This window comes from Elaeis guineensis, chromosome 10 (assembly GCF_000442705.2).
Source record: "Elaeis guineensis isolate ETL-2024a chromosome 10, EG11, whole genome shotgun sequence".
NCBI lineage: Eukaryota > Viridiplantae > Streptophyta > Magnoliopsida > Arecales > Arecaceae > Elaeis > Elaeis guineensis.
In genome coordinates, this window is record NC_026002.2 from 40,581,567 (window position 1) to 40,607,392 (window position 25,826).

At 33.2% G+C, this 25,826-nt stretch overlaps 1 long non-coding RNA gene across 3 annotated transcripts in view; it reads right to left on the reverse strand.

Annotated features, from left to right (window-relative positions):
• Positions 1-18,232, reverse strand: part of LOC105052289 (uncharacterized) — a 90,550-nt gene extending 72,318 nt beyond the window's left edge. For 2 of the 3 annotated variants that reach the window (XR_012134961.1, XR_012134962.1), the window contains exons 1-2: positions 17,729-18,215; positions 201-308 (exon numbers count right to left, since the gene is read on the reverse strand). This is a non-coding gene — a long non-coding RNA (uncharacterized lncRNA). Of the gene's footprint in view, positions 1-102; positions 309-17,728 lie in introns of those variants that run through there. The other variant, XR_833347.3, reaches the window with a different exon arrangement.
• Between the last annotated feature and the right edge of the window lie 7,594 nt (positions 18,233-25,826).

A 25,826-nucleotide genomic window follows, 5' to 3' on the forward strand; every position in this document is an offset into this window, starting at 1 on the left:
AAATAGCACAAGAGAGGGAGGGGGGCTAGGCCTGACCTCCAAATACGATAAGGATGAGAAAAAAAATTGAGGTGACTCTCCTCAACAATTAAAAGATAAATCTAAAAAGTTATAAATATGAAAAATTAATAATTAAAAATCTTACTAATCGTTAGTAGTATTTATATCATCATCATCATCAAATGTTATATTATATCTACCTTTATCTTAAAGTTTTGCCTTGGCATCAAATCAATCTTTGAAACAGAACAGCATCTCAATTATTTCATCGATCATCCTACTCCTCTTTTCATCCAGCACTTGTCGACCTATATTAAAAGTAGATTTCAATATTGTTATGGATATTGGTATGGTTAAGATATCATGTGCAATGGCAAACATTGTAGGATATTGATTTCTAATACTTTTTTATTATGCTAATATATCAAGATTTTCTATTTGATTTTCATCATATGTAGATTGAAGATCATTTCATAAATAAAATTCAAATTCACTACTTAAAAATGAAAATGAAGATAAACTTGAAGAAGCATGTGTATGTCTCCTATGTGCAATACATAAAAAAATAGATGATGAACGAGAAGTACTAAAAGAAGAGGTGGAGGTTTGTGAATGAGAAGCACTAGATCCATGAATCTTATCATCATATAAAGCATAAATATCATGAAAAATTTGGTTTACTTCAGCTTTAATGGATTCAAGATCTTGATTCATATTTTTATAATATGCATCAAGTAAATTCAAAACATCACTTAATTCAACACGTGGATAAAATACAGCAGCTAAGTTATACATAGGACATATCCTATCCTAATACTCATTCTATTTAGATTTTATTTCATAAATAATAGACTCTAAAATATCATCATATCTATGTTGTATAAATTTTTGGCTAATAAATATGCTTGTTGTAAAAATAAATAAAAGATTGGATAATAAACATCAGAAAAAATTTTAGTGGTATTATAAAAACTAACTAAAAATTCTTTTAAAATTTTATCTTTATTTCAATCAGTTATAGTCAATATAAAACCTAATCTATGATCATCAATATATGCACTTAATAAACTTTTATATAGATATGCATCATGTATCATCGTATATGTCAAGTTCCAACGAGTAACTACATTAAGTTTAAATTTTTTAAAATATTTATCATGATCTATATATATTTGCTTAAATTTTTGAAGTTTTGCCCTTGAAGCTTGAATAAAAAATTATATTTCTAACTTTTAGAATAACATCTTAAACCATACCCATATCAGATTGAATAGAGAGATTTAAAATATAACATGTATATCTAATATATAATAAATTTTCATTTAGAGTGAGATGCAATGAATCTTTTAATAATATAACAACAGAATTATTGTTAGATGTATTATCAAAAGTAATAAATATAATTTTATGATTAATACCATATGTATATATAGTTTGATAAATAGTATTAAAAATTTATTGCCTAAAATGTGAAAAATCAAAAGCATAAAAAACAAGAATATATTTATTTAATAGTCAATTATTATCAATATAATGAGCAATAATAATAATAAAATAATAACTACCAACAAATGCTATCTAAATATCAGATTTTAATGATACTTTTAAATTTAGGACAGAGAGAGTTCTAATTAAACTTTGTTTCATTACTAAAAAATTAATTATAGCTACTCTTCTAAATGTACATCTACTAGTTCTTCTATAAGTGGGTTATAGGGCTAACTGAACATACTCTTCAAAATTAAAAGATTCACATAAGCTAAAAGGTAATTCATCCTTAACTATCTATTTGATCAATTTTTTTTTTGATTTTTATGATTATATGAAAAATTACCTACAAGATTACCCCTTGTATATTAAGGATGCTTTGAAGACGAGCATCACTCATAATATGACTCTCTTGATATCTTTTTAAATGGCCAGTTCCTCCACTACTAGCACAACTATACAATTTGATATATTTTTTATATTTTACTTTTAAAACTCCATCTACCATAACTCTTTCGAAATCATTCCATATGGCACTAGTCCTCTAACGAAAAGAAGAGACAGAGCCTTGACCTTCAGTATTGGTTTCAAAGGGAGCAGGAATAGTAGTTTTTTCTCCCTCTGAAATTGAGAGAATACCAAAATGACTCTTATCAAAAGATACCATATCTAAATATGAGTTATGCAAATAAAAAAAATTTATCAAACAAAAAAATTGAGTAAAGATAGGCCATAGGCGGAGACTTGTGAGCTTCCTCTTGTGCTCCTCACTCCTCCTCAGGACCTCAACAAAAACCTCCAAGACTCCAATAGATAGACTAATCCTTTTCTTATATAATACTTGAATACTTGCTAATTACTAATTGTTAATTGCTAAATATTGAACACTTGCTAAATATTGCTTAAAGAAAAAAAAGAATAGTAGTAGAGAAGGAGAGGAGAGTTGATTTAGTATAGTAAAAATAAAAGAGGAGGGGGGTATTTATAAAAATTTAATATTTTTATTTTTCTAAAATATCCCTCAAATTAATTATTTTATAGCTGTTCGGGGGGCTAAAATGGTAAAAAGCTCAAAAATAGCCGTTATCAATCAAAAAAATAAAAAAAAAGATTTAGCTATTACAAACTGGGCCTGATCCGTAACGGCATTAAACGACGTGTGCCAGGCACGGCCCATAATGGTGCTAAACGGGCCATGCCTGGCATGGCCCATAACGAGCTTAAACGGGCAAGCCTAGCATAGCCTGTTTGGGTTGATTTTTTTAAAAAAAAAAAAAAGGGACATCCATCAGGCCTGCATGCCGTCCATCAAGCCCACGGGCCTGACGGGCCACGGGCCATGCAAGGCACGGCCCACCAAACCTTGGGCTTAGGGCTGTGATAGGCCGGGGTTCGGGGTAAATAGGCCATGCTTAGCACGGCCCATTTGGATCGTGGCCCGATAGGCCTGGGTCGGGCTGTGTCAAGCACGGCCTAGTGCCCATGTCTACATTAACGGGAGATCTGTTTAAGTCCATATATAGACTTCTTTAACTTACAAATGAGGTGACTATTTTTATTTATACAAAAACCTTCAGGCTGAGTCATGTATACTGTCTCTTCTAGATTTTTATTTAGAAATGATATTTTCACATCCATTTGAAATTGTCATGATTATCCTTAATAAATCTATCTTTGAAACTAGAAAGAAGATTTCATGATAGTTCATGCTTTCTTTCTGAGTGAAATCTTTAGCTACAAGTCTAGTTTTATATCATTTAATCTTACTTAAGGAGTCTCTTTTGATCTTATGGACTCATTTACAGCCAATGGCTGAAGCACCTTTAGGTTATTCATCTTTTGGTCTTATAGACTCATTTTCAGCCATGAATTCTATATCTTTCATGGCATCATACTAGAATATAGATTTGTTTCCACTTATGGCTTATAAAAATGACTTAGGATCATTATCAGGCCCAACATCAAAGTCGAATTCCTATAGGTAGGCAATGTAATCACTAAAAATTGCAGGTCTACTTTTTTTTTAGGATCTTCTTAATCCTACTACATCTGTATTTTGAGCATTTTCAGTAGTAGGCTCAATATGACTTGCTCTTCATGGGGTGGTTGTTCTTAAATTTATTGTTCATGATCTTGTGGATCTCCTTGAATAACAACCAATTCTATATCTTTTATGGGTTAATCAATTTGATTCTTTATTTTCTTAAATTCATCCTTACAAGAAAAACCACTCCCACTAAGTTCATAGTTCTCAAAAAACTTAGCATCCCTAACTTCAATTATTTTGGATGTATGGTAAGGACAATAAAACCTATATCCCTTAAAATTTACTGTATAGCCAATCGAATAGCAACTAACCATTTTGGGATCCAATTTCTTTAAATGTGAATTATAAATCTATATCCTAATTGGATATCCCCATATGTGTAAGTTGCTGGAAAATCGATAGGATTCTAGCAAGTAATTGCAAAAATTTTAGCAGCAAAAAATATTAGATTAAATGATTTAATCTAACAAACATGCTTTAGATCATATCTAAAAACCCTAAGATCTATAACATGATATAGTGCATGCATAAGATCTAAAAATTAAATCTGCATACATGTATGATCATATCAAACATGCATCCATAGATCACATCTACTATATAGATCATATCTATATTAATATCGAGTTCAAAACTTAATAATTTAGCACAAGTAGCAAATCACCATGTTTGAATCATGCGCTGGTTGCTCGCAGCCGCACGGGATGTCCAGCCTCTATGGTTGGTCCACTCGAAGTCCTATGCTGGTCAATCGCCCCGAGAGTACTAGCTCATGTAATGATCTTCTGATGGCTGATTTACATCCTTCTTCGGATCTCACGAACTCTTCCAGAATGTGAAGGTGGACAAGGAGGATCTAGTGATGGAAGGAAGGAAGAAGACTCTCGTCTCGCTTTAATTTTTCCTTCACCCAAAATCCTAGATCAGATCTAGGTTTTCACTCACCCAAGAGGAGGAAGATCTCATCTAAGCTCATATGTCTATGAAGGCTGCCCACCCCAAGACTTCATGCCTTTATGAAACCCTAACTCACGGTGGAATTAATCTGATTTTTGTCACATAAAAATAAGGGCTTTTTATAAATGGCATGGATGAGGAGATAAGGATCAAGTTCGAATCAAATTCGAACTTAGATAAGAGCTAGTCATGTTTCAAGTTAAATCCAATCCAAATTAAATTTGAACTAAACCAGAATTTATCTCATCCTTTGGTGCGTGTAGAGGGGGCGATAAAATACCTTTAGGTGTGATGTTTTCTCATACAAATCTGATATTTGCATTGGGAAGAGTGGGGCATACGCAAGGGTGGTCGGCTAGGGAGGAGTTCAACTTGGTTTGGACTCTAGGTCTCCATCCTAATCAAATTAGTTTAAACCCTAATCAAATAACTTAGACTCAATCCAATTAGGTACCAAACCAACTAAATTAAATTTTAATCAAATCAAAATTTAATCGAGTCCAATTCCTGATCAAATCAGAAATCAATCATCCTTAGCAATTAGATCATCTCATAACCTAATCAGATCAAACCAAATTGAATCTAATTTATTTAGACTTAAACCAAATTATATTGCTCAATCAAATTGGGCTTAATCAGCAATCTAATTGCTTATCAATCCTCCTATAATTCACTAACCCTTAGCGAATTAATTCATTACAATTTTTGTATTAGGTTAACCATCAATCGTATTGCCGATTACACCTTTGAATGATTCTCAATTGTTGATCAGCCACTTGATCAGACAGAAATTTTTTTTGAGTATGACCCCATAGGTTCGAACATAAGCTAGTAGCACAGGATAAATTTTTGAACTAATCAATATAACATCTAGCAATGAGACCCGACATCTGGATAGGCCAAATGACTATAAAGCAACATTAAAGAATCTACTGACATATGGTTACTGTATAATTCATCCCTTTGACCCTAATGTTTGAGAAGACCTAGGATTTAACTGTCAATCCTGAAATAGTCAACCATGTTGTATTTCAACCTTTCAAATCCATCATATGGATTATCCTAGCCAAGATTTTACTAAATTGAAATACAGTAATGCATTAACTCCTATAATCTAGAGGGATCAATCCCATCTTGACTCACACACTGACTTAATAAGTATTTGATTGTCTGAAAATTTTTCATCATTGAATTAAAAATTCAGATAGTCCAACATCAAAGCATAGTGAGTTGCATGCAAGTCATCTGATAATCTCAAGTCGGTGGGACACTTATATCCTTACCCTTTGCGAGCTACTCTTGATAGTAGAGTGCTCCACAGTTGGTTACGTTCAGTGAGATGTACTCCTACGTCTCATCTGCATGCCATATCAATATCTCTATACTCTTTGGTTAAGAGGACAACCAACCTATATGGTACACAACGACCTATACTTGATATAGCTATCATCCTGATAATAGCATATCATTTGGTCACAAATAAGTTTAAAGACTAAATGATAAATCTTTCTTTATCAATTAAAAATAATCCTAAGGACTTCATCACAATACAGGAGTTCATTAAAAAAGATGTTCACAACTTTATGATGAATAAACTAAATAATTTTTATTATTGAATAATTTATATATAATAACAAAATAAGCACAACCGTCAACAGACTGACGCTTGGCTTTGTGACATAATTTTCAACAACTTCCACTTGGGCTAAAGTCAATCAGTACAGTATCGTATACCCATCTTCAATTTATGATCATTGAACTTCTTGACAATAAGGGCTTTAGTGAATGGGTCAAGCAAATTCAATTTTTCATCAATCTTCTAAAACTCGACATCACCTCAATCCACGATCTCTCAGATCAGGTGGTAGCAGCATAGTATATGCTTAGTGTGCTGATGGAACTTCAATTCCTTCGCTTAAGCAATGGCATTAGTGCTGTCGCAGTACAGCAGGATCGGACCATCAATGGAGGGTGTTACTCTGAGCTTGCTGATGAACTTTCGCAACCATACAGCTTTCTTTGCAACTCGGATGCCGCGATATACTCCATCTCGTAAACTGAGTTGGCCATAGTATGCTACTTGAATTTTTTTCAGTAGACTGCTCTACCATTCAAGATAATACAAATCTCGATACATTTGCTATCATCATGGTCTAACTGAAAGTTGGAGTCTGTAAATCCCACTGATTTCAAATCAGATTCTTTATAGATGAGCCACTGAGTTTTAGTATTTTTCAAATACTTAAGGATGATTTTCACAACCTTTCAATGGTTCTCTCCTGGATTAGACTGATACCTGCTCATTATCCCTAGTGAGTAGGCAACATCTGATCTCATACATGTCATGGCATACATAATGGATCCCATCGCTAAAGTATATGGAATCTTACTAATATGCTCTCTTTCTTGAGGGGTTGTCAGACAATCTCTCTTTGAAAGAAAAATTTCATGGTCTATCAGAAGATAGTCTTTCTTGAAATTCTTCATGCTGAATCGCTTCACCACAGTATCGATGTATATGGATTGAGATAATCCAAGCAACCTCTTCCATCTATCTCTATAGATCTTCATCTTTAGGATGTAGGATTTTTCTTCCAAATCTTTTATGGAGAACTGAGACAACAACCAAATCTTTATTCTCCGTAATGCTGAGATGTTATTTTTGATTAAGAGAATATCATCCACATACAAAATAAGAAATACAACTACAGAATCATTTGTCCACTTATAAATATAAGATTTTTTTTTTGTTCCTAACGAAGCCATACATTCTGATCACCTTATCAAAACATATGTTTCAACTCTTGGATGCCTATTTCAATTCATAAATGGATCTCTGAAGCTTGCACATCTTAGACTCGTCTGTGGATGTGAAATCTTCAAGTTGTATTATATACACTTCTTCTTCTAGCTTTCTATTTAGAAAAGTAATTTTCACATCTATTTATCAAATTTTATAGTCCAGATGTGCCGCTATCACAAGTATAATCCAAATAGATTGGAGAATTATCACAGAAAAAAATATCTCCTCATAGTCAATACTATAATATTGACGATATCCCTTGACAATCAGATGAGCTTTATAGGTCTCCACCTTTCCATCCATCTCCCTCATCCTCTTGAAGATCCACTTACACCCTGTAAGTTTTATCCCTTCAAATGGGTCAACTAATGTCCGTACATCATTGACTTTCATGGACTTTATTTCAGACTTTATGGTCTCAAGCCACTTATCAGAGTCAGATCTCTGTATTGCATCCATATAGATGATTGGATCCTCATTATTCTTATCGAGTTTAATTGGATCACCATTCGGGATCAAAAAATCATAGTATCTGTTTGGTTGATGTGGTACTCTATCAGATCTTCTTAATGGTGCATCTACAACAGACTCCAGATTTGATCTAATCAAATCTGATTGTATCAGTTCATTAGATTATGTTAGCTCTTCTACTTGTTGAACTTCATGAAGTTCAACCTTTGAGACATTAGTTCCTTCACCAAGGAACTTCTTTTCTAAAAAGATAGCCTTAAGACTGATAAATACTTTTTGTTCATCAGCAAGGTAGAAGTAATACCTCTTAGTCTCTTTTGGGTACCCTATAAAAAAATATTTATCAGACCTAGGTCTGAGTTTGTCTGTTATTAAATATTTGACATAAGTCGAACACCCCCAAACCTTAAGATGTAAGAGGACCGGCTTATGTCTTGTCCATATCTCATATGGAGTTTTACTTACAGACCTATTTGAAATCCTATTAAGTACATAGCAAGCCGACTTGAGTACATATCTCCAAAAGAAGATTGACAGACTAGCAAAGCCCATCATAGATCGAACCATATCCAGCAGGGTTCGATTTCTCCTTTTTGAGATGCCATTATATTGTGGTGTCCTTGGAGGAATCTATTGTGAGAGAATCTCATTCTCTCCTACATATATCAAAAACTCATTGGAGAGGTATTCACCTCCTTGGTCAGATCAAAAAATTTTAATGCTCTTTTCAGTTTATTTATCTTCCTCATTACGGAACTATTTGAATATTTTAAATGATTCAGACTTGTGTTTCATCAAGTAGATGGATTCATACCTAAAAGGTCATTTGTAAACATAATAAAATAGTGATATCCATCTTTGACACTAGTGTTTATGGGTCTGCATATATCAGTATGTATTAGACCTAGAACATCACTGGCTCGTTCATCTTTTTCAGTAAAAGATGACTTGGTTATCTTTCCAAGAAGACGACTCACAGATTGATAATGATTCACAATCATTGACTTCAAAGACTTTCTCTTGAGCCAATCTTTTATCCTGTTCTTATTAATATGACCTAACCTACAATACCAAAGAGAGGCATCAAAGATATTATTTAATCTAGGACATTTATTCGACGTGAACAATACACTAGATCATGATACAATGTAAATATCATTATTCAATTATCCGTTCATAACAGTAACACCATTTAAAATGATATCACAAAAATTTTTTTTTATTAAAATTTTATAACTGCTCTTGGCCAAAAGATTTATAGAAATTACATTTAACAAAAATAAAAGATAAAAGTGACAATCACTAAGAACAATGATATGAGAATTGAATACCAACTTGATAATTCCTAAAGCTAGAACTAAAACTAACCTTTCATCTCTAATATTCTAGAATCTCTCGTTATCCTCAAATCTCCTACTGATCTAAAGTCCCTACAATGAATTACAAATATTAATAGGACTACCAGTATCTAATATCCAGATCATAGTATCACAAATAGAGAAGTTGCAAAGTATTATCATATAATTATCTTGCCCAGCAACTACTTGCTTCTTCTTCTTATTCGGCCTGTTCAGATCAAGGAAAGCTATGTATTAAAGATAATTTCTCTTCTAATAATTCTGCTTCTTATAATAGAAGTACTCTGCCTGACTCTAATTGGATTTAGACTTGGACTTCTTGGTCGGACCTCCAGTACACTGCATCTTTTTATTTTTATTTTTCTGTCCCTTTCTTGAAGGGACAATGCCCCACCGACGATCCTCCCACTATATTCATTATTTTCTTATGAAGCTAGTAATCTTTCTTAAAAGTCTGCAGCAACCTCAATAAACCATGATAATTAACTATAGGCTTCGTCATTCTATAATGACTAAGAAAGAGGAGATAGGATTTTGGTAAAAAATTCAAAATCATATCTTTTCCAAGTTGTTCATATAAGGGAAAGTCAAGCTTGCTCAGATGCTTGATCTGTTCGATCATGTATAATACATGATCAGTGACTGATGCTCTCTCTCATTCGACCGTTGAAGATAGTACAACTATTTTTATATCACTCAACATCATCGGGAGTGCCAAAAGATACATTCAACACTTGTAATATCTCCTCTAGCTGAGCATCCTTAAACTTATGACTGAACTTGTCGTTCATCGCAATTCACATAATGCAACGTACTGTGGTGCGATCATTGATCCACTTCTAATAAGTATCTTGTATCACACCGCATGCATTTGGGATAAGCTTCTCTAGTGCCGGATCTGTCAGCATGCACAAGATCCGCTCATACTCTAGAACTATCTTTAATTTTTTATACCAGCTATCGAAATTAGATTCCATTAATTTATCACTATCCAACAATGTTCGGAACAATAAGGTGGTGGCCATAACTGCACAAAAGAAAAATCAAAAATATAACCAGTATATGAATTAATAAGCCTAAAGATATGGACTTTAGTTTAAAGATTCTTTCACTATTTTTATGAATGCAGTAGCCTCTACATCAAATTTGAAGAATTATACTAATTTCTTAGTAGGTACTAGAATCCACATAGACTGCACATGAGTCTAATTTTGGTCGGCCAACCCATATGCATCTATGGATAGGCTCTTAACCAATTATTTCTCCAAATAACTTCTAGTAATTAATTTTATCCTAAGAACCTAATCAGGAGGCTTTGGCCTCCACTAAAAGGTCTAATTAGGTCCAATCATTAACATGACCATACTCAACCCATCTAAATAACAAATGATCAGGTCCGACTTTGGTTAACCAACCTGACCACCCATCAAAGAGATACGACTGAGCCATCATATTATGAATGATAATTTCAATAGCAGATAAGCATCAGGCTTTTGGGCCTCCAATGATTATCAAACTAATGGATCCATTATCATCCAACTTAATGGGAGGCTATCATCTAGTTATCACCATAACTATTTCATTTTTAGAGACTTAATAATTTAGATGATTTGGTTAAATAATTTGAAAAAAAAAAAAAAGACTGACCAGCTAATTATAGTCCTCCCACTGACTTCATCAAATCAGATCAAAGAAGATCAGATTCATGCCAGTCCAAGCATCTTAATCAGTTATACTGATCAACCTGTGCAACATGATTAGCATGAATCAATAAGAAACCAAATCAAAAGTTGATTGACCACATTGGTCAGACAAGCGAGATCGATGGAAGGAATATGCTATTAACTCACCATAAACTCAATCTATATGAATAGCTCTCAATTAATGACCATCGATCAAGACTGTCAAACTTATCTTAGACACCAATTGCTTCATCAATTTCAATTTGGTTTGCCAAAGACTCAAGCTTGACTACTGAGCCACGATTGAGGTCCATCTTGGTCTAATCAAAGATATGAACTTTAACCAACTATAACTATTGTATTGGCTCTAAAGAAATTTTGATTTACTCTAATTCAAGTTTTGATTAGATTTAATCAACTTCTCTATTTAATCTGTTTGATTCTAACCTTAGGTCTAATCCAATTAAGAGAATCTGATCAAGCTAACCCATAACTCCATATTTTATATGAATGTCATTAGATCTTTAATTCATAATTCTAGATCTAATTGAGATCATCCCTAATTCCCAATTAAGTATATGATTAACATGAATTTGCTATTTAAGTTTGAAAGAATTTTAATTTTATAAATAATTTACAACTGATTTATATAAAAATTTTTAGTTCTAAAACTAGATCGGCTCATCCTTCGACTAAGTCTGCTACTTAATTGATCAACTAATAATGAACAGTAACTATTACTGTTCTACCAGATGCAATTGGGTCGGCTCAGTTTGTATTGGACCGACTAAACCAAAAGATTGAGTCAGCTCAATCTGTGTGTCAGTAGATTTCAAAGAGGTTCAGATCTGAAAAATTCTACATAATTCGGAATAAAATCAATCATAAACTAACTTTTAGATCATATTTAAATTTTTTATGATTTTTTATTTTATTTCTCATGATTAAAATAATTTTAATCAAAAAATTAGATGATTTTATTTTTTATATAAATTTTATTTTGTATCACATAAAATAAATCTAAGATTTCAAGATCTAAGATTTTACAGAAAAATAAATTTCTTCCTTTCACGGTTCATCTTCATGAACAAACAACACTACTACACGCCATAAGTGACCCCATAGAATGGGAGGAGAGGGTCATTAAATCCTACTTTCTCTTATGATCGGATAGCCAAAAAAGTTTAATCTGATTACTAGGCTATTAGGCATCTTATCTAATCATATCATATATGAAAAAATTTAGATCTAATCTAAATTAAGAAAAATCAGATCTAACATGCACATATGATCATGTTATAATGAACCTAGGTTCTGATACTACTACTAAAAAATTGATAGGATTCTAACGTGTAATTTCAAAAATTTTAGTAGTGAAAAATATCAGATTAAATAATTTAATCTAACATACTTTAGATCATATCTAAAAATCTTATTCTAGGGTCTATAACATGATATAATGCATGCATAAGATCTGAAAACTAAATCTACATACATGTATGATCATATCAAACATGCATCTGTGGATCACATCTACTATATAGATCATATCTATATTAATATCGAGTTCAAAACTCAATATCTTAGCGCAGGTAGCAGATCACCGCATCTGAATCATGAGGACTTGAGGTCTTGCTGGTTGCTCATAGCCGCATAGAGTATCCGGCCTTTACGGTTGGTCCACTCGAAGCCCTACGCTGATCGATTGTCTTAAGAGTGCTAGCTCGTGTAACGATCTTCTGATAGCTGATTTACGTCCTTCTTTAAACCTCACGGACTCTTCCAGAATGCAAAGATGGACAAAGAGGATCTGGTGATGGAAAGAAGGAAAAAGACTTTCTTTTCTCTTTTGTTTTTTCTTCATCCAAAATCCTAGATCAGATATAGGTTTTCACTCACCCAAGAGGAGGAAGATCTCCTCTAATCTCATATGCCTATGAAGGGTGCCCACCCCAAGACCTCATGCCCCTTATGAAGCCCTAACTCATGATGGAATTAATTTGATTTTTATCGCATAAAAATTAGGACTTTTTATAGATGGCATGGATGGGGAGATAAGGATCAAGTTCGAATCAAATTTGAACTTAGATAAGAGTCAAGTTTCAAGTTAAATCCAATCCAAATTAAATTTGAACTAAATCAGAATTCATCTCATCCTTTGGGGTGTGTAGAGGGGGCAACAAAACACCTTTAGGCATGATATTTTCTCATGCAAATCTGATATTTGCATTGGGAAGAGTGGGGCATGCACAAGGATGGTCGGCTAGGGAGGAGTCCAACTTGGTTTGGAATCTTAGATCTCCATCCTAATCAAATTAGGTTAGATTCTAATCAAATAACTTGGACCCAATTCAATTAGGTACCAAACTAAGTAGATTAAATCCTAATCAAATCAGAATTTAATCGAGCTCAATTTCTGATCAAATCAGAAATCAATCACCCTTAGCAATTAGATCATCTCATAACCTAATCGGATCAAACCAAATTAAATCTAATTTAATTAGACTTGAACCAAATTATATTGCTCAATCAAATTGAGCTTAATCAGCAATCTAATTGCTTATCAATCCTCCTATAATTTACTAATCCTTAGCGAATTAATTTATTGCAACTTTTATATTAGGTTAACCATCAATCATATTAACGATTACACCCTTGGATGATTCTTAATTATCGATCAGCTCCTTAATTAGATAGAAACTTCTTTTGAATGTGACCCTATAAGTTTAAATCTAAGCTAGTAGCATAGGAATAAATTTTTGAATTAATCGATATAATCATTTAGCAATGAGACTTGATGTTCGAATAGGCCGAATGATTGCAAAGTAATATTAAAGAACCTACTGGCATATGATTATCGTATAATTCATCTCTTTGACTCTAATGCTCGTAGAGACCTAAGATTTAACTGTCAAACCTGAAATAGTCAACCATATTGTATTTCAACCTTTCAAATCCATCACATGGATTATCCTGATCAAGTTTTACTAAATTGAAATACAGTGATGTATTAACTCCTATAATCTGAGAGGTCAATCCCATCTTGACTTACATACCAACTTAATAAGTACTTAATTTTATCCAAAAATCTTTCATCACTGAATTAAAAATTCAGGTAGCCAGCACCAAAGCACGATGAGTTGTTTGTAAGTCACCATGGTGATCTCAGATCAGAGAGACACTTATACCCATATCCTTCGTGAGCTACTCTTGGCAGCAAAGCACTCCGTAGTTGGTCATATTCAGTGAGATGCACTCTTACGTCTCACATGTATGTCATACCATTATCTCTATACTCCTTAGTTAAGAGGACAACTAACCCATATGGCACACAACGACCTACACTAAATATAGCTATCATCTTAGTAATAGCATATTATTTGATCATGAATAAATTTAAGAACTAAATAATAAATCTTCTTTTATCAATTTAAAATAGTCCTAAGGACTTCATCACAATATAAGAGTTCATTAAAGAAGATGTACAACTTTGTGATGAATAAGCCAAATAACTTTTATTATTGAATAATTCATGTACAATTATAAAATGAGCACAACCATCAACAAGCTAAGAATTTTATCTCAATCTTTCTTCCTCTTGAACACACATGGTCAAAAGTTTATTAACATATCATTTTTATTTATGTATATTATAGGAAATCTTGAAAGAGTCATACTCTATAGGTAGAGAATTTAAAATAAAATGAACTAAAAAAGAATCGAAAATCTCAACTTTCAAATACTTAAGTTGAGCAGCAATATTTCTCAATTTTCATAATATGATCATGTACACCTCATGCCTGAAAGCTTCTTCATTAGGATACTGGCCAATGCCTTATCAAAAAATTCAAACTATTCTTCTATGGCCTTAATAAAATTGTTGACCTTATCACTTTGAGGGATTGATCTTTTAATACTTTTAGGCATTCGAGACTTGATTAGTATCAAACTCAAGCGATTGAATTGCTCTAATTTCTCATATGTCAAAATATATTGTGGCATACTTAAATCCATGGGAATAGATGGTTCATCCACACGAAGTGTCAAGAGCAGTATCATTAACATATGCAGCAGAATTAGCTACAATAATCAATAAGTATAGAAAATTTTAGTGCTATAAAATATAAACTGTAATTTAAAATAATTCATCTATAATTTAAAATAATTAATCCTAGTAGTAAATTCTAACCTTCCTATGGGCAGAGGTGCATCATGTATAGAATGAGGTGCATCATGTATAGAATTTACTGATACTTTGTTAACAAGACCAACAATATAGATATCAAAATATAGTAAATTTCTATACCTGTGAGTCTAAAAAAAATTATCCTTAATATCAAGATTACCATCTTATTCTAATTAAATTATAAAAATAATCACTCCATATAGATAAAGTTAATTATCTCTATGACTTAATTATAATTTTATTCATATATCATTACACTTTAATTTACAGTCTTTATATGATTTTTACTATATCTAGGATACTGTGGCTAGTCCTGAACATAATAAATGTACTAACTTTAATATAGCATTAAATAACTCCAAATAACTATATGAAACTTTATTATGATTTTCATCTTTATCAATATCATAAATTTTTGGCAAATAAATAATAATCCAGACCTTTTAAGTAACCAAAATAAATTAGAAAAATATAATTTAAAAGAAACTTTATGTAATAAAGTTTATTATGGAGACTAAATAATAATCCAAGGATCTTTATGTAATAAACTCTATCACAGGGATCAAAATATAATTTTTTAAGGACCTTTATGGAATTAATTACTTTATGAAGGACTAAATTGTAAAAGTTCCTAAACTAAATTAAATCGATCTAGTTCAGTCAATTAAAAGGGCCTTTACTAAATATATACTTTGTCAGGGTTTAAATTATAAAATTTTCTATTTTAGCAAATAGGTAAACGAGTTTCGAAGTTCGAGTCAGAATCCAAAATTCGAACACATTAAACCTTATCTTCTTCCTTCTCTTCTCCTTTTTTTTTCTTGATCAAAAAATCCAAAATCTTCTTTGCTGCTAATTGACCACATAAATAACTACCGGTGAGGCACCGATGGTCCTCAACCACTAGCGACTGGCTTGAGACCACCATCTTGTCCATCGAATAAGATCGGAGATCCGGCCATCTTCATCCAAGGAAAGGAAAAAGAATGCCATTGGATGAGGACCAAAAGAGGGGAGGGAGGACTGTGGGAGAACTTTTGTTTTTCCTTCTCTCTTGTTCTTTATATTTATTTATTTATTAAAACACTAATTTAGATCTAAAAATAAATTTCAACCATTAAAATAAATAAATAAATAACATAAATCCTTTATGGAATCTATAAATAGATTCAGATCATGATGACTTCGATCTCAAGTGACTAACCAAGGTGGCCTATCAAATCTATATGGTGGCTTCGAGACTCGCCGTCAGCCCTATACGGTCGGATGTCAGAAGAACAAATAAAGAATCTTTTCTTCTTCATTTTATTTATAAATAATAATCATACAATCTTTAATATGCCAAAAATAAACATACATATGGCATATTAAAATTTTTTATATAGCAACAAGATTAATGGATTGAATAAAATAGCATAGAGGGTGCTTTGATACTACTGAATGTAGAAAATTTAATCCGAGTTCACAAATAAACATACCTTCAGCAATTGTTGTTCAAGCCCAAAATGAATTAAAGGTGAAGAAAATTATGAGAATATCGGAAGATGATTCTTTTAGACGGATCTACCTTTATTCTATCCCATAAAAAATGCTGCAAAAGAATTTTTCTAATCTATACTAGAGGATCTCGATGTTTATACTTAATGGAGAGTCATAGGCTATATTTATAAGCTAGACTATGGACTCTTTTAGATTAATACAACTTCTTTCTTTCATAAAACTAAAAGAAGCACCATCATAGTGGAATCTTTATTTTGATCTGAATCTATCTTTATCTCAAAAGAGCTTTAATTATTCATTATCACCTTAAATTATCTTAAATTATGTTTAATGATTAGATTACAAGTGGACCACATCAAATTCCTAATATTTAGGATGAGTACAACACATAGCACCACCGTGTATGCCAGTTCTTATCCTTTGAAACGTTATTGCTGGAGAATGGGAGCTTCATATGAGATGATACATATGTATTGAGAAGCTAATAATGCTATCAATACCAAAACTTGTCTCGAAAATCTAGTAGAGATATTGGTGGCTTCATTTTATGTCGGGACTCTTCTGAAACCGTTACCTATTTATTAGTTGCCCCTTCACAATTAGCATCCGGAATCTACTATGTTCTTGCCTCTTGACGTCAACCCCATAAAATGACTTGAGGCATCTTTGCACAAGCTGGAAGCATATTAACTTTCTAAAGCATATTAACTTTCTAAATAAGGTGCACCCTACCATTCTCGTGTTAGTTGCTGCCCTTGCCTGGAGCTGTTGGTAAAAAAGAAACGTCCGGATTTTCTTAAACAAGTCTTCCTCTCCTAATATCATTGTTCAAAAAATCGTTAATCTTTTAAACAATCGGTCTCTATTGTGTGCAGATAAGACTTTGTCTGGTCTTATGAGTATCTGCGCAATGCTAAAGACTCTCTGTTCCTTTAGAACTCTATGCTCTTCGGACTAAGACTCTTTGTTTTGTAATGTTGCTTCACCTGAATTCGAAGGATGTCGCACATCCGGGAACATGCATGCAGAAATCAGAATATGCAGATTTTTAACTTTTAAAAATCATGAACATGACAGAATAAAATCTGATCTACATTAAAATCTTTTTAATCTATCTAACATGCATTAAGTAGATCTAATCTACAGCTAACAGGATCAATCACATGCAAGATTTAAGATGCTAAAATTAAATCAAATTTAAATAAGAACATAAATTCAGAGATCCAATCTTCATACCTTTGCATGGATAGCCTTTCACCGCAATCTGATAATCGATCATAGTAATCTGATGAGGTCCTCGACAAGCCACACATGCATCTAATCTCTACGAATATCCATATAAAGTCTTCGATCCGATCAGAGGCTCCTGACTTCACCAGAGTGCTAGTTCTCTTGCAAAAGTTGCTTCTTGATGGTTGATTCTGCTTGCTTCTTTAGATCTCTAAAGAGGAACAGGAGAAAGATGAAGGAAAGATTAAAGTCTGGAGAATGCTTTCTCTTTTCTTTTGTCTCTCTCCTTGAACCCAACACCTAAGAGGATGAAAACCAAAGACATGGAATGCCAAGGGTTAGTGCCTCCCTTTTTATTTTTCTCTCGGATACCCACGCACAAAAGAGAACGTCCCACTATTTTTCTTTCTCACGGTAAATCAAATCTTCATCTAATTTTTCATGCACAAAAACCTCCCTTTTGTGGTTGGCATCAAAAGAATTTGGATAGAGTGGAAAGCCTTATCTGATAAGGCTTGGGATGGCATCCAACACTTGGAGTCTTATCTCTTTGTGGTTTCACGCAAACAAAAAAAGAGGGGTGCTGGCTTCAGATTTAACGTGAGAAATCTCATGCTAAATAATAAGAAGGGGTGGTGGGAATATAGTTGGGCGTGGGCTTTAGTTAGGCACAAGCAAAGAAGGAGAATCTGAGTTGACTTGGGATTTCTTGAATCTTGATTTAAACTCTAACCAATTTTTGGACCAATCCTAACTAACTTAGTAATTAGTTATAACCAATTAACTAATTAAGTTCTACCCCAATTAAAAATCCAATTAGGCCCTAATCTAATTAGAAAATTAGTTAGGTGAAACCCTATCAAATTAGGGATTGATTTCTTGAAAATTAGGTTACTACATAATCCAAAAGGGCTTGATCTAATCAAATCCAAATCAAATCAATTGAATCCAATTCAATTAGATTTGATCCTAATCCCATTGCTCAATCAAATTGAGCCCTATCGTAATTCAATTGTAAATTAATCCTCCTACAACTCACTAACTCTTAGTAAATTGATTTATTGTAGCTCTTACACTGGATTAAACATTAATCACAGTGATGATTAGACCCAATAGCGAATCATAATCGCTAATCAACCATCTGATCGGATAAAGACCTCTTTTGTGTGTGACTCCATAGATTCTATTCTGTCTGATAGTGAGATATACTGTGATCTTCATCATAATATCATCAAAACTTCTTTCGATGGTTGGAATATTTCTAACTCTACCCATCAAGGATCATCGATCATCAAGACGATGCTCGACGAGTCTTATGATTCACCAATGATACCTAGCAGCATGTAATGGCAATCTAGTGAAACAAAATATTGAACCTCTAGGTGTAGTTACCGTATAGTTCAATTCTTCTATCATGAGTCCTGACAGGATGTAGATCAAGAATAACACGTCAAATCTGTTCGTCCGTCATATGTCAAATTCAATCGACTTGAGTCCATGTAAAATCTTATAGAAATTTTTTTCCATCATTCACCTACTATAGCCATGAATTTTACGACTCGATTTCATAAACTACATAGGATCTCTCTCTATCTATCAGAATCGACAGATCCCATCTAAGTGCATTCTATTCCTACAATGGACTTACTGTAGCCAACATACACCGTAAGGTTCTAAATGACTAGGTAATCAAGTGATTGTGCAGTCAAACTATAGCAATCCCACTGTGAACAGCCGAGGCACTATAAGTCAAAGAACTATCTACACCACTGTAACTTTGAGCAAGTCACCGACGAGTGGATAGCCATCCTAGTGACTTCTCGTATTGGTCACGCTCAGTTTTCTTGATCTCTATCAAGCACCTACACTCTCGCTCCAGTATTTTCACACTGTCAACTCGAGATTCGTCTATCCATGAAGGAAAGCGATCTATGCACTGATTTATTTAGATCAGTCACCATCCCGATGATGATCAATCTATCAAGAGTATTTAGAAATTAATCACTAATGACACGTATCTCAAATTCTCAATTCTTGAGAATATGTATCACCATTAATTTCTTGGATGATTCATGGATACAATTTAAATACAACATGAATAGAAAATAATCTAAATTTTATTTATTTTAAAAATTTTAATTATAAAATTATGCCCCTAGAATGTGTACATGTGTCAGTCAATCCAGCTTCTAGGGCATACATCTAACAAACTCTCACTTGATCGAAAGCCAAATGGCCATAAATTTAAATTTCATCTTCTCAAAGTGAGCTTCAATCTTTTATTGACTCAGTGGCTTGGTCAGTGGGTTAGCCACATTCTCTGTAGAGTCGACTCTCAGTGCCTCGATGAACTTCTTCTCGAGCTATTCATGAATCAGATGAAATCATTGCTCGATGTGCTTGGACTTCTGGTGAGATCTTGATTCCTTAACAAGTGCTAAGGCACCATTATTATCATAAAAGAGTGGAACGACATCTGATGGCATCACATCCAGCCTCACAACGAACTTCTTAGATCAGAATTCTTCCTTAGCAACCTCCGACGCGGTGATATATTCTGCCTTCATGGTGGAATCTACAATAATCAGTTGCTTAAAACTTTTTCAACTAACAGTACTACTATTACACAGGAACATAAAACTTGATTTAGATTTTCTATCATCAATGTCAGACATAAAGTCTGAGCCTGTATATCTCTTCAAAGATCAAGAATAGATTCTTAGTCCTTCTCAAGTACTTAAGGATATTCTTCACAGTAATTCAGTGCTCCTCATCTAGATTTGACTGATATCTGCTTATGACACTCACAGTAAGAGCAATATCAGGTCGAGTACACAGCATAGCGTATATGAGGCTCCTTATAACCAAAGCATATGGGATCTTACTCACATGCTAAATCTCCTAAGATGTGCTAGGGCACATCTTCTTGGAGAGATGAACTCCATGTTTGAAGGGTAACAGGTCCCTCTTGAAGTTTTTCATACTGAATTGCTTTAGCACTTTCTCTATGTACAATTACTGTGACAAATCTAGCATCCTCTTAGATCTATCTCTATAGACTTTTATTCTCAAAATATAGAATGCTTCTTCAAAATCTTTCATGGAAAACTCTTTAGACAACTAAACTTTCATAGAAGTCATCATGAAAATGCCATTTCTAATTAGGAGGATGTCATCTACATACAATATAAGGAATATGATAGTCCTCCCACAGACCTTCTTGAATATATATGGTTCTTTCTCATTCTTGATAAAACCAAATGATTTGATCGCATCATTAAATCGAGTATTCTAACTCTAAGATGCTTATTTTAGTCCATAAATGGATCTTTGTAGCTTACAAACCTTATGATCTCCATCACTGGATGTGAAATCTAGAGATTACTCTATATAGATATGTTCCTTAAGATATCCATTTAGAAAGATAATTTTCACATCCATTGCATATCCCATAGTCATAAGCTGCTGCAACAGCAAGCAGTGTCTGAATGGACTTCAGCATGGTAATTTGACAAGAAGGTCTCTTGATAGTCCACGCCTTCTTGCTAACTATAACCTTTAGCCACAAGCCTAGCTTTAAAGATCTCCACATTTTCATTCGAATTGATCTTTCTCTTAAAGATCTATTTGCATTCAATAAAAACCATTCCTACTGGTGGATCTACTAAGATCCAGATCTGGTTGGTGTGCATCGAGTCAATCTCTGATCTCATTACTTCTAACTATTTCTCAAAATTGATGTCTGATATCATCTCGTCATAAGTTTTAGGATCATCAACATGGTCCATATCACCCATGAGGAACGTTTCCTCTACATTTTCTTCCAGCATACCCATGTATCTTTCAGAAGGACATGTCATCCTAGTAGATCTATAAGGTGGAATGGTTTCATAGGTTCTATGACTCGTTGCTCTTCAGAGATACTCTCTTCAAGTTGAATTTTTCTTCCACTACCTCCATCCTGGATAAAATCTTTTTTCAAGAGTTTGGCATGTCGGTTCAAAATCACATTGTGATCCTCCGAGAGACAAAAATATTATCCCAAAGACTCTTTGGGGTACCCTATAAAATGAGCTCTCACAGACATAGCCTCTAACTTGTCTATCTATTGCTATTTAATATAGGTCAGACATCTTCAAATTCTAAGATAACTAAAATTCGACTTCTTACCATGCCCATCTCATATGGTGTGGTAGGAATGGATTTAGAGAGAATCCTATTAATTAAGTAATTGACAGTATTAATGTATGTCTCCAAAAAAATAAAAGAAGGTCAGTGAAGCTCATCATGGATCGATCCATATCCAATAGGGTCCGATTTCTCTATTCTGAAATTTCGTTGAGCTGAGGCATTCTAAGTGGAGTCTATTTAGAGACTATACTATTCTCTTTGAGATATCCAAAAAAATTTTCACTCAGATATTCTCCTCCTTGATCTGATCGAGTACCTTAAGTAATTTCTCAGTTTATTTTTCTACCTTACATCTGAATTTTTTAAACCTTTTGAAAGCTTCATATTTGTGTCTTATAAGAAACACATACCCATTTTGTGAAAAATCATCGATAAAGGTAATAAAGTAGAGATGACCTCCTCTGACCGACACATCAAATGGACCACACACATCACTATGTACCAGAGCCAGTACTTCGATGGTCTTTTCTCCGTGTCCTACAAAAGATAGCTTGATCATTTTTTCTTAAAGATACGACTCACAGACTGGATACGACTCATTCGAGAACGAGTCTAAAAGATCATCTATCACTAGTCTGTTGATCCTTTCTTCTCCGATATGACCTAGCCTAAGGTACCATATCTACTTTAGGTTAATCTCATCTTTGGATCTCTTAGATCCAACGGCACTCACTATTTATTTGGATAAATTAATTAACTCATCTGCATCAACATACAAATGATAGAGACTGTTGATTAAGTAATCATGTGCAACCATTTTATTTCCAAAATAAATGGTGCAATGGTCCTTATTGAAACTAATTTCATAATCATCCTGTGCTAAGCACGAAATAAAAATTAAATTTCTATTCATATTAAGTACACAATAACAGTCTCTAAGTTCTAGATAAAAATCAAAAGATAATCGAAGAGGATAGGTCTCTATGGTCATAGCAGCAACTCTTGCTCCGTTGTTTATTCATAGGGTCATTTCTCCTAGCCTCAACCTTCTATATTTCTTAAAATCCTGTATTGAAGTGCACAAATATATACTAAAATCAGAGTCTATTAACTAACTGGTAGTAGAAGAAACTATTAGGTTAGTCTCAATCACGAGCAGATCCGACATACCTTCTAAAGGTATGTTCCTTGCACTCTTCAAGGTCCCTCTAAATATTTTCTGGTCTAAGACACAACCTAATTTCTTGAAACTCAAAATACCTTTCTAGTCCCTTAGCCAATTCTTACAGTTAGAATCTGACAATTGGTTGATTTCTAAAATACAGACTAGACTAATAGAGGAGATAATTTTCTACAAAGAAAAAAGTTTCTAATTAGATTTTTATAATTAATTTTTATTTATTTTAGAAAATTTATTTTAAAAATAAACTTAGCTCTAACTATTTCTTCAGAACTCCCACTATTTCTTCAGATCCTAACACTCCTCGGATTAGGAAGCAAAAATTTCTTCACGAGTTTAGATTTCTAATGGATACAACGGTCCCACCAATTGGCACACCACCTCATCTGATAAATTTTGATGAATATGTCAACCAATGGATGGACAACTCCTGTCTAATACTTCACAAGTAAATTACAGTAGACTCGGTCTTTAAGTTCTGAGACCTTACCTGACAGATCTTAGCTTCATTCCTTAGTTAATTCAAACCCACCATTGAGTACGAGTGAAGTCGTCATTGGATCCTCACCTGATAGATCTTGGGCCCAATCCCATCTCTATCCACTACAAATAAAGTGGTTGCTTCTCTCCTGATGTAACTAAATCACTATATCCAGCTGAGAACAGTCAATATTAGAGAGGGCACAGTACTCTACGATGGTGGAAGACCCCTCAATTTAATAATATTGAGAAGATTTTAATTTATATCTCTTAAGTTTAATTGTTTACTAAATCTCATGTAGATCCACAATAAAATTAGATCCACTAAAGAGATCCTGATTTGATCTCACCAAATCGATCCCATGGTGTAACGTAAATTGAAGTGGACTTAACCTTAAACACTACAAAATCAAAATTGATCCCTAAAATGGTCAGATAAGATAAGATATATGGGAGGCTCCCCACTGTTTGTAGCAACGGTCCTAATTAAATAACCACAATCTATGTTCTTGCTTTAGACATCAATTTAATCCACCAATTCGAGATTGAGTTGGCTTCGATTTCCCACTACAAATTTGTTGCCCAGCTATGCAACCCAAGAGAGGGGGTGAATTAGATTTTTAAAATTTTAAAGTTAATTTGGAACTACGAGAATTAAATAACAATGAGCAGGATATATGTAGAGAGTGATTTAAGCAAGGTGTTTCAATTAGATGTAAGAATGCAAGAAGATAAAAAAATTTATAAAGAGAGCAAGTAAGCACAACACAAACAAATAAGATTTATAGTGGTTCGATGTCAATCTTGTACCTACATCTACTCTCCAAGCTCCTACTTGAGAATTCAAATCCACTAAACCGTATTCAATAAGAATACAATGTCGGTACCTTCGACTCTAGCTATCTCAAGCTAGAACACTTATTTTTCAAATACAAGCCAACCCAATACAATCCGATTCAAAGTTCGGATCAATCTTTTTAAGTTTTGAAATCCTTCCAAAACTAAAGATCAAGACAAAACAGAGTATATGAGTTAATCACACGAAAATATAAATTTAGCTCCTTTAATGAGCAAATAAAACTTTAAATATACTTTACACAATAAGAAGGAAGTTTTTCTGATTTTTCTTAAGGTGGTTAAAGATTTAAATGAGCTCTTGAGGGGTTGGTGAACTTGAATTGAAAGCTTCTTTTGCTTGAAGAGGTCTTTTTGCTTAGGGCTGAAATAAATGCTTGAATCTCTTCAATCTTTCTTCTTTTTCCCTTCTTTAAGTATCTTTTTAGCTTCAATAGATGAAAGAGATAAATCTGGACTGAAATAGAGCCATTGAAGATCACTAAAAGAACATTAAATATTGCCAAAAAAAATTAAAAATTAGTCGTTACAAAAGTTTTCATCATAGGGGGTCGACTCATGGGGTCGATCTCTGCACAAGGATCGACTCATGGGGTCGACCTCTGTGATACAGAATACAAAATTACTATTCTGTATCTTTGACCTGCACAGCAATAAAGGTCAACTCATAGGGTCGACCCCTTTAGGTGTGTCAGTCAAAAATAACGTGTCGTTCAGCCCCTTTTGACAGGAGTCGACTAATAGGATCGATCCAATTCTTTAAACTTGAATTTTTCTCAACATATCCATCCAAAAAGTATGAAATTGCCTCCAATAGATCACAAATCTTCTGTTCTTGCTCTTGAGGCTTTCGAATTAGAACTCGATAAAATTATGATTTTGCCCCTGAAATACAATAAATCTTTTTTCAAGCCAAAATTATTAGTAACCCCTCAAATGTATTGTAATCATCAAAATCAATTCATGGAGTAACAATCTTTTTCTTTTTGATGATGACAAAATACTTGAGCAAAAGTAAAACATAACATATATAAAGCATTAAACAAAAATTTTAAATTTATGAAGATGCATCACTTAAACATTATAGCCAATTATTTGAATAAAATACATTATGAGTAGTTTGAAGATTAGTGTTAAGATAGCTTATAAGATTATTTTCTTTTGACAAATTTGCTTGGATAATTTTGCTTATTACTTGATTTTAGATAATTTTGCTTATTGTTCGATTTTAGACAATTTTACTTATTGCTCGATTTTAGATAATTTTGCTTATTGCTTAATTTTATTCCTCTACTCTCCCTTTTTGACAACATCAATTAAGTTCATTTCTCCTACTTTTTAAGAAAAAAAATGAAAGAGACTCCCCCTCACTATAGCAATTATAAAGGGCATTTCAATTTGCTCATATAGAATATATTACCATTCATAATAAGCATTCTTCATATCACAGAATTAAGA